General features: G+C 43.1%; 1 protein-coding gene across 2 annotated transcripts in view; it reads right to left on the bottom strand.

Annotated features, from left to right (window-relative positions):
• The window catches only part of SCHIP1 (schwannomin interacting protein 1), a 538,791-nt gene that overhangs the window by 386,642 nt on the left and 137,055 nt on the right, over nucleotides 1–15,094 (bottom strand). The window lies entirely within an intron of this gene.

The raw sequence follows: 15,094 nt of genomic DNA, 5'->3' as shown, positions 1-15,094 counted from the left end.
AAGAAGGTTCTTATTATCATGCAGAACTGTTCTCCCTGCTGGTTAGAACAGATTAAGAAGAAAAAACTGTTGGTAATGAGTTGATATAACTCCCTCACTGTGCTGTGTGCTCCTCAAATAAAGTTAGGGAAAATGTGGGTAGAATGTTGAGCTGTGTTAGTCATTGGCACAAGGAGGAAACTAGGGTGGTAAATTATACATTTAATTAAATAATTGAATCAATAATAATAATAAACTTTCAAAACAGCATAGTTCTTTTTCTTTTCATGCAGTGAAGTAGTGAATAAGAAAAATATACTGAAGTATAGCCATTGAGCCCTACATTGGACAAGCCTGCATTATACAGACTAAGTAAGAGCTGCCTCTAGTGGCGGGAAGACTCAAGTGGCAGGAAGACTTAAAATATCTAAAAAGGCTGAAAATGTAGATTTACATCTTATAAGTAGTTTTAATTTTACAGGTTTTTTTTATCCTAATGGTCCTTTAAAGGTGTTAGTCTTTGTTATTTCTGTTTGTTTTAAAGCTGGAAAGTAGACACATCTGGAGGTCTCTAGAGACATCTCAGTCAATTGCGTCCATTGTGTTTCTGTTTATCTCATTTTACAAATTCAATCACGATCTGTGCTGCTTTTCACAACTTGGGCATGAATAAACCAAATCATTTGCCCAATCATTCAACCAACAAATCCTACACGTTGTTTGGGGCCACACTATGATATGCCTAAATCATCTAAATTGGATAATTGGTTATTTTTGCTGTTTTAGCCAATAACTGAAATAATGACTGAATGTTTCCACATCTGCTCATGAACAAAATAATTGTGGTGGTACATTAGCTGGCTTGCAGGGTATATAATTTAACCCCTTACAAGAAGACCTGACTCACAGACGTTACTCATCCACAGACACAGCCATTTCTCTGCCAGTTTATGTTGCATGGTAATGTTATTTTTGCTCAGTGTTTTATGGTCGGAGATTTAGTGATACTTGACACAATAATAGCCAGAGCTTCGGATTTATTTGTTACCAATGTGTGTGCAAGCATTTGAAGAGCAGAGACTTCCAATCCTAGGAGAGTCGGAGGATAGAAGCGCTCGGATACTGTGTGTATTTGAAGATTAACACATCACATGGATCATTGTGGCAGCAGTGCGGCAATATTCAACCACACAGTGTCTGCTGCTTCCCCCAGCCTCCAAAATGACTGAAATCTATCAGGCTTCCCATTACCAAATGTACATTCAAAACTTCCAGCTCTGACAAATTCACTGCAATAATTCCTCTTCATTTTGCGATATGTTATTTTGCAGTAAGCACACAGTACGATTTATTGGTTGTATTTTGAATAGGAAACTGAGCTTCCAGAATAAAGTTCTGTATTTATAGGGAAATTTGGTTTGAAAAAGATTTGGATGAAAGATGGAAATAGTTATGTGTTTGCTATTTTTTAATGTAGACACTAGTTAAATGTGAACATTTCACATTTAAAATTACAGCCTAGCTGTCATTCTGACATTCATCTTCTGCCACTGGTTTCTTAAAGAGGAATCGTAATCAAGGATGGAACTTCATGCAAATCCGTAGCTGATACCCCTTTTCCTATGAGAAATCTTCACCTTTTCTTGAATTGATCATCAGGGGGGTCTGTATGGCTAATATTGTGGTGAAACCCCTCCCACAGTGTGATGTCAGGACCTAGGTCAGGCATGGGCAAACTTGGCCCTCCAGCTGTTAAAGAACTACAAGTCCCACAATGCATTGCAGGAGTCTGGCAGCCACAGTCATAACTCATAAAGGCAAATGCATTGTGGGACTTGTAGTTCCTTAACAGCTGGAGGGCCAAGTTTGCCAATTCCTGACCTAGGTCATGACAGTTTCCTGTCTGTAAACCTTGTTGAATTGTGGGAAATAAGGGCTGTTTCCAACTGCCAAGCAACCAGTAGCTCCCTCTGTGCATATGTACAGTATATCTATAAAAAAACAACATTTTAACCTATCACATTGTTAGGTGTAGTTATAGATAACAGCAGTTGGTGCCGTCTAGTTTTTTCATGTCTGCCAGTAGTAAATATGATGATGTGCAGGCTCATTGTGGATCAAACAATATGAACAAATTACATGTCAAATCAGTCATTTCTTGATCTCTCTTCTATTTTTTAACTTCTCACTTTTCAGTGTATTGATTTATTTTTTCCCACTATTTGCTACAGTTCCTCTTGAAATGGAGAAGAAGGTGCACAGGACCAATGCTACGGCTTGTCAGAGTGCTGCTCACCAAAACAAAAACGGTAGCTGTATCAACAAAAGGGCACTGCGTCAGCGCACATCTGCATAGTCACGTCTTTAATTGCACATCTTACAGAAGGCATTATGCCAGTACACGGAATCCACAAGGGAGAAAAAGGTGTCAACAGGAGGTACAAAGATCAATAGCCATTCCGTACCCACTTGGTGTGTCAGGTTCTGCCGACATACTTATTGGTGGTGCGACTGTGCCCATTCTATGTGATATAACATCTGTTATTTAAACTAGACACCCATTCTATCTACTGACCTTGGAATTTTTGGTTGTGGCCACACCATTTTACTGGCTGTTTTCAGGGGCGTAACTACAAATAATGGTGCCCCTAGCAAAAAAAGGTTCATAAACCTTCCCTTGCCTCTCTTGGTGACCCTCACAACATGGGATTTTATCATAACAGGGTCATAAAACAAATGTGGCCATCAGGATCTTCACACCCATAACAAGTGTAGCCACAAAAACACCTGATCTGGAGTTTTAGAGAAAGGGAGGGTTAGTAGTTGGGGCCTTCCCACACCTCTGGCCCCCTGCAGTCACAGGGGCTGCTCTCTGCTGCTGTGTGGGTTATGCCTGATTGTATGGCTGTGCAGGGGCTTCCCACTAGTGTGTTGCTAAGGGTTACCAGCACCATTTTAGCCAGCAAGTTTTTAATAGGGAGGTTTTCTGACCTTTGTATTTTTGAAAGGGATATGCAATAAAGTATGTTACTTGTTGATATCCCATAGCTGTGCTGCTATCTTTAACTCTTGCAAATGATTTTTATGTATGTTGGTTTTCCCATTCAATCATTTCATTTGTGCCCAGCAAGTAACCCCAGGTTACATGGTTTGGTTATTTGCACAAACATATGCTGTGTTATCGATATTTAGCAACAATCTGATCATTCAACGACTGAGAAACTGGACATTTTTCGGTTGTTACCAACTGATTGGTAGTAGAATTAATACCCAGTTTATAGTCAATTTGATTGTTCTAGATCAAGAGTGCATACAGGTCCATATCAGTGGAGTAGCATTCACTATAGCCACCATAACGTTGCTATGGGGCCCCTACGCCACGGCCTGTGCGAGTCAGGGGACTTTTTTTTATTTTATTATGGAATAGCACCAGGCTCCCGCGGCCCCTCTCCTCTGATAAGGTGGCTGGTGAGGAGAGGGACTATGTGGTGACGCATCGATCCTCCCTGGCGGCCGGGGCGACACTTACTGTATAGTTCCGGCTAGCCAGGGAGGGAGAAGGAGGACTCTCAGCCGTGCGACCAGGAGAGCTGCAAGGAGGCTGCGAGGAGGAGAACGGAGCACCGACCCGACCCCACGCGCAAGGCATTGTAAGTATGTTGTGCTGAGAAGAGCTGCCTCAATCACAGTGCCTGCAGCAGTGGACGGAGGTGGGTGGAAATGGGGGCTGCCCGGCCCGGGGGACTTGCTGGCTGCTGCCATGTGCCACCTGACTACATATACTGGGCACATATAACCCTGACTTCATATACTGGGCACATATAACCCTGACTACATATACTGGGCACATATACCCCTGCCTACATATACTGGGCACATATACCCCTGACTACATATACTGGGAACATATACCCCTGACTACATATACTGGGCACATATACCCCTGACTACATATACTGGGCACATATACCCCTGACTACATATACTGGGCACATATACCCTTGACTACATATACTGGGCACATATACCCCTGACTACATATACTGGGCACATATACCCCTGACTACATATACTGGGCACATAAGCCCCTGGCTACATATACTGGGGACATATACCCCTGACTACATATACTGGACACATATACCCCTGCCTACATATACTGGGCACATATACCTCTGACTACATATACTGGGGACATATACCCCTGCCTACATAAACTGGGCACATATACCCCTGACTACATATACTGGGGACATATACCCGTGCCTACATATACTGGGGACATATACCCCTGACTACATATACTGGGCACATATACCCCTGACTACATATACTGGGGACATATACCCCTGCCTACATATACTGGGCACATATACCCCTGACTACATATACTGGGGACATATACCCCTGACTACATATACTGGGGACATATACCCCTGACTACATATACTGGGGACATATACCCCTGACTACATATACTGGGCACATATACCCCTGACTACATATACTGGGGACATATACCCCTGACTACTTATACTGGGGACATATACCCCTGACTACTTATACTGGGCACATATACCCCTGACTACATATACTGGGCACATATACCCCTGACTACATATACTGGGCACATATACCCCTGACTACATATACTGGGGACATATACCCCTGCCTACATATACTGGGCACATATACCCCTGACTACATATACTGGGGACATATACCCCTGCCTACATATACTGGGCACATATACCCCTGACTACATATACTGGGCACATATACCCCTGACTACATATACTGGGCACATATACCCCTGACTACATATACTGGGGACATATACCCCTGCCTACATATGCTGGGCACATATACCCCTGACTACATATACTGGGGACATATACCCCTGGCTACATATACTGGGGCCACTATACACCTGGCTACATATAGTGGGCACATATACCCCTGACTACATTTACTGGGGACATATACCCCTGCCTACATATACTGGGCACATATACCCCTGACTACATATACTGGGCACATATACCCCTGACTACATATACTGGGCACATATACCCCTGACTACATATACTGGGGACATATACCCCTGCCTACATATGCTGGGCACATATACCCCTGACTACATATACTGGGGACATATACCCCTGGCTACATATACTGGGGCCACTATACACCTGGCTACATATAGTGGGCACATATACCCCTGACTACATATACTGGGGACATATACCCCTGCCTACATATACTGGGCACATATACCCCTGACTACATATACTGGGCACATATACCCCTGACTACATATACTGGGCACATATACCCCTGACTACATATACTGGGGACATATACCCCTGCCTACATATGCTAGGCACATATACCCCTGACTACATATACTGGGGACATATACCCCTGGCTACATATACTGGGGCCACTATACACCTGGCTACATATACTGGGCACATATACCCCTGACTACATATACTGGGCACATATACCCCTGACTACATATACTCGGGACATATACCCCTGCCTACAAATACTGGGCACATATACCCCTGACTACATATACTGGGGACATATACCCCTGCCTACATATACTGGACACATATACCCCTGACTACATATACTGGGCACATATACCCCTGGCTACATATACTGGGGACATATACCCCTGACTACATATACTGGGGACATATACCCCTGCCTACATATACTGGGGACATATACCCCTGCCTACATATACTGGGCACATATACCCCTGACTACATATACTGGGCACATATACCCCTGGCTACATATACTGGGGACATATACCCCTGACTACATATACTGGGGACATATACCCCTGCCTACATATACTGGGGGCATATACCTCTGGGTATTTTATTGTTTGCTAGTAGTTTAAAAGGTATTTTATAACAAGGTGTGAAAATATCATCTAGGAGAAAACTGAGGAGAAAAACTGAATTGCATATGGGCGACAGCCTTGAGTCTACTGGCCCTAAGCAGAGAACAACAGACAAACTGGAGGTCCTGAATAGTGTTATCTCCTTGTTTTCCTTGTCACACATTTGCTATAGACTCTGACAGCCAAAGCATTCTATTCCCATTGGTCTGTTCTGAGGAAGCATTATTATTATGGAATTGACAGCTGATCAGCACAATAGCGTGACAACAAGGGGGTTTTAAAGCTGGGTTCAAGAAACAGATTGAGCAGGCATGCCTAGCAAAGACCCACAGCGCTGCTCATCAGAATATCTACTTATCAATCTGCTCCCAATGCTTTTCATTATTACTCTTTTAATGAAAGAGACAAGAAATAGCAAAAGTCATCTATCACTAGATATACAATAACATATTATGAATAATGGCTGAAGGGGTTATATCTTCCTACTCTGTCATTATAAACAGCCTAGTAAATTGCCTGTCATATAAAATGATTGGGGCAGGAAGGTCTTCCACGCGTCTCTTCTTCATTCTGTTTTTATTTCCCTCTGGTAGTTCTGTAAACTCTTCCACAGCCTGAAGATTCATTTGCAGGCAAGGAGATGACTTCGTGGAGCACAAGTAAAAAAAGTCTCCCTTCCATCTTTTAAAAAGCACTCCATAAGGCATGACCTGGCCTGATATTTAGCAGCACCAGGGAGGAAGATTAATTTTGACTTGTTGCCCTTACTGTTTAGTGAGCTCTGCCAAGGGGAGCGGAGGGGCAGTGGCAGCCAAGGTCTGCAGTTTACTCATTAAAATGTCTGCTGATAGCCTTTTAGCGCAGACATCAATGGATGGAAATACACTTCAACAACTACGTGCATCAAGCTATTACACAAAAGGTCAGCTGACTCCCAGAAATCTAGAGTTATGTCTAATGTGTGCTGAGAATTTTACTTCCTGGCTGGTAAAAAAATAAGATAACATTTTATAGACTTTGGTGTTTACAGTTTACTTTTTTACTTAGATTTTAACCACTTGACCACTACAGGTTGTGTTCCCCTTATGGACCAGAACAATTTTCACATTTCAGCGCTCCTCCCATTCACTTGCCGTTATCACTACTTATCACACCAAAATGATCTATGTCTTGTGTTTTTTACCACCAATTAGGCTTTATTTGGGTGGTACTTTTTACTGAGAATTATTTTATTCAAAATGCGTTTTAACAGGAATAATAATAAGACAATGGAAAAAATTAATTATTTCTCAGTTTACAGCCATTATAGTCTTAAAATAAAACGTGATGCTGTGGATAAAACCCACACATTCTATTAGCCCTGGCTATGACAACATTTAAATTATGTCCCTAGTGCAATGTATTGTGACAATATTTCATTCGGAAATAAAGGTGTATTTTTTTCAGTTTTGTGTTCGTTTAAACTATAACATTAATTACAAGCCCTTATTTGCAACAACAACAGTAATATACCCCCATGACATAAATATTAAAAAAGTTGAGTCCCCAATGTAACTATTTATGTATTTTTTATGTAATTTTTTTTCTTTAATTGTATTATTTTGGTAATTATGGGAGAGTGGGGGAGGTCAGGGGTTTATTAATGGGGGATGTATTTTTATTTAATTTAATGTATTGTTTGTGTATTTCTACTTTTCGGCCTATAGATGTCACCCTACTTTATCCCTGTGTACAGTACACAGGAAGTAATGTGTTTATGTTTTTACTTTCACTTTGGTAATGACTACTGGCATCTCACTGATGCAAGTGATCTTTTATTACAGGCACTTAAATCAGCTTTGGGAACACCTGTTACCATTCACCGATCAGTGTATGTACAGGTGGCGAAGAATGCATGCAGGGGTGCACACACGGTGGGTGAATGCCGCGAGGTACATATATCTATGCCCCTGAAGCGAAGATGTATTCTCAAAGGGTGTAGATATACTGTACAACCAACAGGTTAAAGGAAAAATGTAGGGAACAAAGGTGCCCCAAAGGGGAACTCACCTCAGGAGAGGTCCTCCAGAGGCTTCCTTCATCCTATAGAGGCTTCCCCGATCCTCCTTCACCAGCCCATTCCAGCGTTGTCCCCTCCACAAAACCATTTGTCAATAGCTCAAGCAGCGCAGTAGCATGCACCCCCTTGGCCTCGGCTTTTTCTTTCAAAAACCATATGGGTGCATGCAGTGGCGTAGCTAAGGAGCTGTGGGCCCCGATGCGAGTTTTACAATGGGGCCCCCCAGGCACTCTATACATAACAATTGATACGGCGCACCAAAACCTGCCAATGGCAACTACAGTGTCAGAGGTGCAAGAAGGGGATGGGGAACAGCTTGTTAATGATTACCACTATTCAAAGTATATATAGAAGTGATTATTACCAGCACAGGACCAATAGAGAACTAACACAGTAGTTGAGGGAGGCCCTTCGGGGCCCCTCTGGCCCAAGGGCCCCGATGCGGTCGCTACCGCTGCACCCCCTGTTGCTATGCCCCTGGGTGCATGCAACTGCACAAGCTCAGTGCGGCCATGGTCTTCAGCGTTCTCAGGGCTAGAATGGCCTGGCTATGGAAGACAGGGAAAGCCTCTGGAAGAAGGAAGTATCCAAACTCACAAAGGTACTTTAAAGGACAACTGACCTGAGAGAGATATGGAGGCTGCCATATTTATTTCATTTTAAATAATACCAGTTGCCTAGCAATCCTGTTGATCTTCATGCATTAGTGGTGCCTGAATCACTCACCTGAAACAGGCATGTGGCAAATGCAGTCAAACTTAAGTCAAACATGATCTGCATACTTGTTAAGGGGCTATGGTTCAAGTATTCAAGGCAGATGATCATTAGGACAGCCAGGCAATGTGCATTGTTTAAAAGAAAAAACCATGACCCTCTCAGGTCAGCTAGAAGGTCACAAGTATGACATAAGTGTTTCTGCAACCATCTCTAGTATGTACCAAAATCCTGGGGATGGCTGAGTTAAACATTTATGATTGTGAGAAGCATTGCTGGCATTCTATGAGATCTGGGGTACTTTTGGACACAATGGAGCATATTGGCACTTTATGTTTAGACATTTATGAATCCTTTGTCTTCTTAGCATTGTGGGGGGGGGGGCACTTTCTCTGCATGGTTAGTTAATTCTCACAATATGATTTATGTACTGAAGTGACCAGCCTAGCCAATGCGGTCATCTCCTCCCCACTTGGTTTGCGCTAACTGCCCTGTCCTCTGTCTCTCTCTTGCACACACAGACAGTCAGCTATTACCACTGAAATCATTCCTGCACATAGGGTCTGTTAAGGTGTGCTGGTCTGTATAATACTTGTTGAAATGTTAAATGATCTGTAAATAATTAGGCAGCTAAATTAGAAAGCCTCAGAATACAGCTCACAGTCTCCTGTATCAAAGGCAGATGTTTTACCTCTATGCTGGGTGGAAAGGAAAATTGTATTCAATATTTTTCAGCCCAGTCATTCAGCACCTTTTAGCATTTTAGTCTACTTCTGGTGGGAGGTACAGGATGATACAGGAGTGAGTTCAATTCTGGGGCTTTCTAATTTAGCTGCATGGTTATTTACACATCTCTCAGAAATCCCCTTTGTCCTTAGTTCAGTGCCAAAATGTTCCTTTCTGGTGCTTAGTTTCCTTCATCTCAGATTGCATAGTAATTATGTAAAATTGATAAAACATGTCGAAACTTGCCTAAACTTTGAATCACTGCAGGGTTTATTTTAAAATACTGGTACATGGATTTTTTGTGTGCATTTGCCAAGAAGTTGGGGGGGGGGGGGTGACAGTGTAACCTACCTGGTCTTTATTTCATAAAGTACACAGGGACCGTCACCACTCGTAGGCCAGACATTCATCCAGAACCTCTGATTTACAGAATATCTATAGATCATACATTTTACAGAACCATATACTTCTACTTGCAGTCAACTGTTCAGACTGCTTTGGCCTTCATTAGCAGGGGCGTAACAACCCACCACCATCAGGGGCCTGGGAACTGGGGGCCCAGGACCGGGAAATGGTGCAGGGGGCGGTCCTGTATGCACTTAGTTAATCCAAAGTGGCAGCAGAGCATTATACATTAACATCTACCAGTAAAGGTTGTCTTAAATGCCTCTTCAGTTTACAAGTGTCGCAGACAGTCATTCACCATGCACCTTCCTTCCCTGTCACATGACATGGGACTGAAGCCGCATGGTGATTGGCTGGCTGCACAGCATTTGTAAACTGAAGAGTAAATGAAGAGGGACTTGTATCGCTGCCAGGAGCAGGTAATGTATAATGCTCTGCTGCTGCTCTGCATTAGGTACAGGACCGCCCCTCCAGCTACTGGCCTGCCCCCTCCCCCCAGCGATAGAGGTTGGGAGGATCTAGGGAGGGGGGGGGGGGCAATTTATATATATGTCCCTGTGTATCAGTGCAAGGAATGCATTGCTATGGTTGTGTTATGGTAAGGGCTTGTGAGAGTGATGCAATAGGGCGACCCCTTCGGTTATTGAGATGACCACGGGTGCCAGGATTTTTTCTAGTGAATGTAACAAAATGTATAAGACTTTCTGTTTTAAGTAGGCAGCATTGCACCACAAAATATCTTTGCCATAACTTAACTGAGTACACTAGGCAGAGGCTAAACATGGCTCAAAGCAAATCCCAGACTACTATAAAAGTTCCAATTTCATATACGTCACAACTGTGACGCCCAATTCATTTTCTATAAAAGTCACAGAGCACTGACAGTCAGCAACCAGTCAATGGGCTCCAAACAAAAAGCCAGACTGATAAACCACTGGAATTTATAATACAATAACTGACTATCACAGCAATTCAGTTTCCTAACCCTTCTATGCTTCACATGTAAAAGTGCTATTAGCATTATTAAAGGCAAGCAATTTACATTCACTTTGCTAAAACAGTTTTACGCTGTATTTCTGAATACATTCAAGGTTTTATTTCCTATTCATAATATCTGCATGGAAGAGAGCATTAGTCCACTTGCTGGACAACCAAAATCTACACACAAAATGCCAATTTTTTGGAGAAAAGGAGTTTAATTTACCTGGGGCTTCTACCAGCCCCCTGCAGTAACCCTGTGCCAGCACCATCCTGGAACCAGGGCCGGTTTAAGCAACAATGGGGCCCCAGGGCAAAATAAACCTGGGCCCCCCCCCCCCCCCCCCAACATATACCCCGGAACAAAAATCGGCATTAAGAGACCTTTTTTGCAGCTGGTATAACAGGGTGTGAAGCCCTAATCGGTCAGAGCTCCACATTCTGGCTATTCCAGCCTGCATGGGGAACAAGGGGTTAAAAAGTTTCAGGAGGGGGGACCCCACAATTTTTTTTTTAAATTCCCGCACTCTAAACGTAAAAAAAAAAAAAATGGGAAAATAGGAAAACATGCCAGGGATCTTCATACAGCCATATTGCGGCTGTATAGCGATCCCTGGCCAAAGCGCTGCGGCTGCGTATAGACCCCCTGGAAACCCCGTCAGGAAATTTATTGCGCTTTCGTTTGATGCATGTAAAATTACACTACCGTTAGGTTTGCTACTAAAAGTGACATTTACCGCATTTAAAAGTATACTTTTTTCCTTCTAAACTTTAAAATCGATTTTCTCAAAAACTATAAGGTCTTTTTGAAAAATAGTTTTTTCCTCTTATTCCTAATGATCTCCTTAACATACCCTGCAAATTTAGGGTTTCTAGCATTTAAGGTGGATTTGCTATTAACCATTAAAGTCGGCAGGTTTTTAAATGTGTTTTTTTTTCCTTTGAAACTTTAAAATCGATTTTCTCAAAAACTATAAGGCCGATTTTGAATTTTTTTTTCCTCTTGTAGCCACTGGGGGCCCCTACAAGCTCTGGGGCCCTGGGGCAGCTGCCTCCTTTGCCTTAATGGTAGCGCCGGCCCTGCCTGGAACGATCCTCCGGTCCCCTGCAGTGGCTGAGTTTCGATTTTCACAACAGAGCCAGTTGTCGGCCGCTGCGCTGCACTGCCCTGGCCATGCGCATCCTCGATCACTGTGCATGTGTAGGATGCTCCCAGCCGCAGGAGCGTGATTGAGGACTTGCGCGGGGTACACAGGCACCGTGCCCGGCAACTCGAAGAAATCAAAACTTAGCCAATGCAGGGGCCTGAAGGATCGTTCCAGACCGGTGCGGGGCAGTGGGCACAGCACAGCTGCAGGGGCTGGTTGAAGCCCCAGGTAAGTGAAACTCTTTTTTTAAAGTTCCCTTTCATAATGATTCCCTTTTTCCCTTTAAAGTTCCCTTTGATAATGGTTAAAAAAAGCAAGTTTTTTTTAATATTTAAGAAGCTTTAAAACAATCATAATAACAATATTATTATACTATTTTCCCCACAAGAAGACGTTTAGGGCCCTTTTACACTTAACGCTTTGAGTTGCAGCATGTCTCCTTTAGCAAAATGGGATGCAACGTGGCACAACTCAGCGCAACGCATTAAGTGTAAAAGGGCCCTACAAAGCACAAAAAGTATGTAATCTGCGCATTTTGTGCATTTTTCAGCAATGGGTATAAGGTCTGAGACCCACTACAAACACTGTTGTAAGCACTTGTGATTTGAAAAGCTCTTGCTAATGTAATGCTATGGGTGTCATCACACTTGAGGGGTGTTTTTTTTTTTTTTTTTAAATCACCCACAGCATTACATTAACAAGAGCTTTACAAATCACAATCACTTAGAAAATCGCTACTAGTGGGTCCCAGGCCTAAGTCTGTAACACTGAAGTGTGCTCAGGCCCTAATAAAAAAAAAAAATTAAACATGCTGCCTTTTCCCATGCATTTCTGTTTTCTCTTTTAGAACCCAGCTTAATCGCTTTCCTCACTATACAAAATAAAAAAAATAGTTTTTTTCCCCTGGAGTGGGCTTTAAACAAAATTTAAGTGACATAAAGCAGCAATAAAATTTAAACAGCAAATAGCACAACATTGCTAAGCTATAAAATGCTAATTAAACTGGCAATAAATTACAAGCTTACATCAGTGATACATGTAGCAACAACCAAGTCTAAACATACACCACATTTAGATAAGCCAGAAGGCAGACTGAGTATATATTTACAAGCACAGCAGCACAGAGAAGGTGTGTACTATACCATGGTGACTGGCTAGTTAACACTGACCCTTGCAGTGCCACAAACTATGTTTAGTTTCCAGCCAGGACACTACCTGTGCAGGAGCGGCTCCGTGCTACTGCGTCTGCATCTGCCTCATATTAACGCTCTTTCTCTGCCTAACACTAACCTCCCCACTCTTCTCTGCCTAACACTAACCTCCCCACTCTTCTCTACCTAACCCTAACCTCCCCACTCCTCTCTGCCTAACACTAACCTCCCCACTCCTCTCTGCCTAACACTAACCTCCCCACTCTTCCCTACCTACCGCTAACCTCTCCACTCTCCTCTGCCATACACTAACCTCCTCTGGCCTCTACCTCACCAAAGATAAGGTGTCCTGGAAAAACTGCCTAACACTAACCTCCCCACTCTTCCCTACCTACCGCTAACCTCTCCACTCTTCTCTGCCATACACTAACCTCCTCTGGCCTCTACCTCACCAAAGATAAGGTGTCCTGGAAAAACTGCCTAACACTAACCTACCCACTCTTCTTCGCCTAACACTAACCTCCCCACTCTTCTCTGCCTAACACTAACCTCCCCACTTCTCTCTGCCTAACACTAACCTCCCCACTCTTCTCTGCCTAACACTAACCTCCCCACTCTTCTCTGCCTAACACTAACCTCCCCAATCTTCTCTGCCTAACACTAACCTCTCCACTCTTGTCTATCTAACACTAACTTCCCCACTCTTTTCTGCCTAACACTAACCTCCCCACTCTTCTCTGCCTAACACTAACCTCCCCACTCTTCTCTACGAAACACTAACCTCCCCAATCTTCTCTGCCTAACACTAACCTCCCCACTCTTCTCTGCCTTACACTAACCTTCCCAATCTTCTCTGCCTAACACTAACCTCTCCACTCTTGTCTATCTAACACTAACTTCCCCACTCTTTTCTGCCTAACACTAACCTCCCCACTCTTCTCTGCCTAACACTAACCTCCCCACTCTTCTCTACCTAACCCTAACCTCCCCACTCCTCTCTGCCTAACACTAACCTCCCCACTCCTCTCTGCCTAACACTAACCTCCCACTCTTCCTTACCTACCGCTAACCTCTCCACTCTCCTCTGCCATACACTAACCTCCTCTGGCCTCTGCCTCATCAAAGATAAGGTGTCCTGGAAAAAAGGACGCCACAATTTGCGTCAATGATGAAAACTTTGATTAACAGCAAGGAGTGGAAAGTTGGACGCCCAGAGTTGCCCGCCATTTTAACAGTCCCGGGGCTACCTGTTGTGCAAATAGGGCCAATAACCTCTTTTGCTAAAGAGACTGGCCATAAATCTTAAACACTCCGTCTTGATAAACCATCACATTCCCCATACATATAATAATATAGTTTTACCCTTTGCCCTTGGCCTGCTCTTGGATGAGAAGGTCTGCCAGACTGATCAGGACGCTGTGCACACTATATACTTGGCAGAGCCAGCCCCTACTGGTAAGCTCAGGAAAAGGGTGTATGATGCACTAAGGCTTCCATTCATAAAGCTGTGTGCAATAAACAGAAATTCTATGGTAAACCACTGCTAGTGGTAATTTAGTTTTTTTTTTTGTTTTTTTGTTTCAAGTCATAGAAAATTACAGAGTGTGGGTTTTGTTCGGTATCCGTGTGATACTTTAGCAGTAGAATGTAGAAAAGTATGCAATAACCTGTAGGTAACATCAGCAAGCTGCGGTAATTTACAGTTTAAAACCTCAAATCATGTTGCATTGTGGGTAGGATTGGGAGGGTGAGTAGAACGGACGGTGTGGGTGATGGCCGGTTTATAGTTGGATGTCCTGGTGATTGAAGTTTGAAGATGGTCACTGAAAAGAGGAAAAGTTTCATCAAGTCTATACAGTCATGCGTGAGTATGAATGTGGCAAAAATGGTATTAAGTGTGTACCGGTATTTGGAATCGCTTTTTTGGGTGGTAAACAATATTTTTATATAATTTTTGTTTTATGTGCATGCTTGGTTGCTGTATTGAAATAATTTGCTTGTTTTTTGGTGC

Source organism: Hyperolius riggenbachi, chromosome 4 (genome assembly GCF_040937935.1).
Source record: "Hyperolius riggenbachi isolate aHypRig1 chromosome 4, aHypRig1.pri, whole genome shotgun sequence".
In the NCBI taxonomy this organism is placed as follows: domain Eukaryota; kingdom Metazoa; phylum Chordata; class Amphibia; order Anura; family Hyperoliidae; genus Hyperolius; species Hyperolius riggenbachi.
Note: the sequence above shows the minus strand (reverse complement) of the source record. Positions and strands in the feature narration are given on the sequence as shown.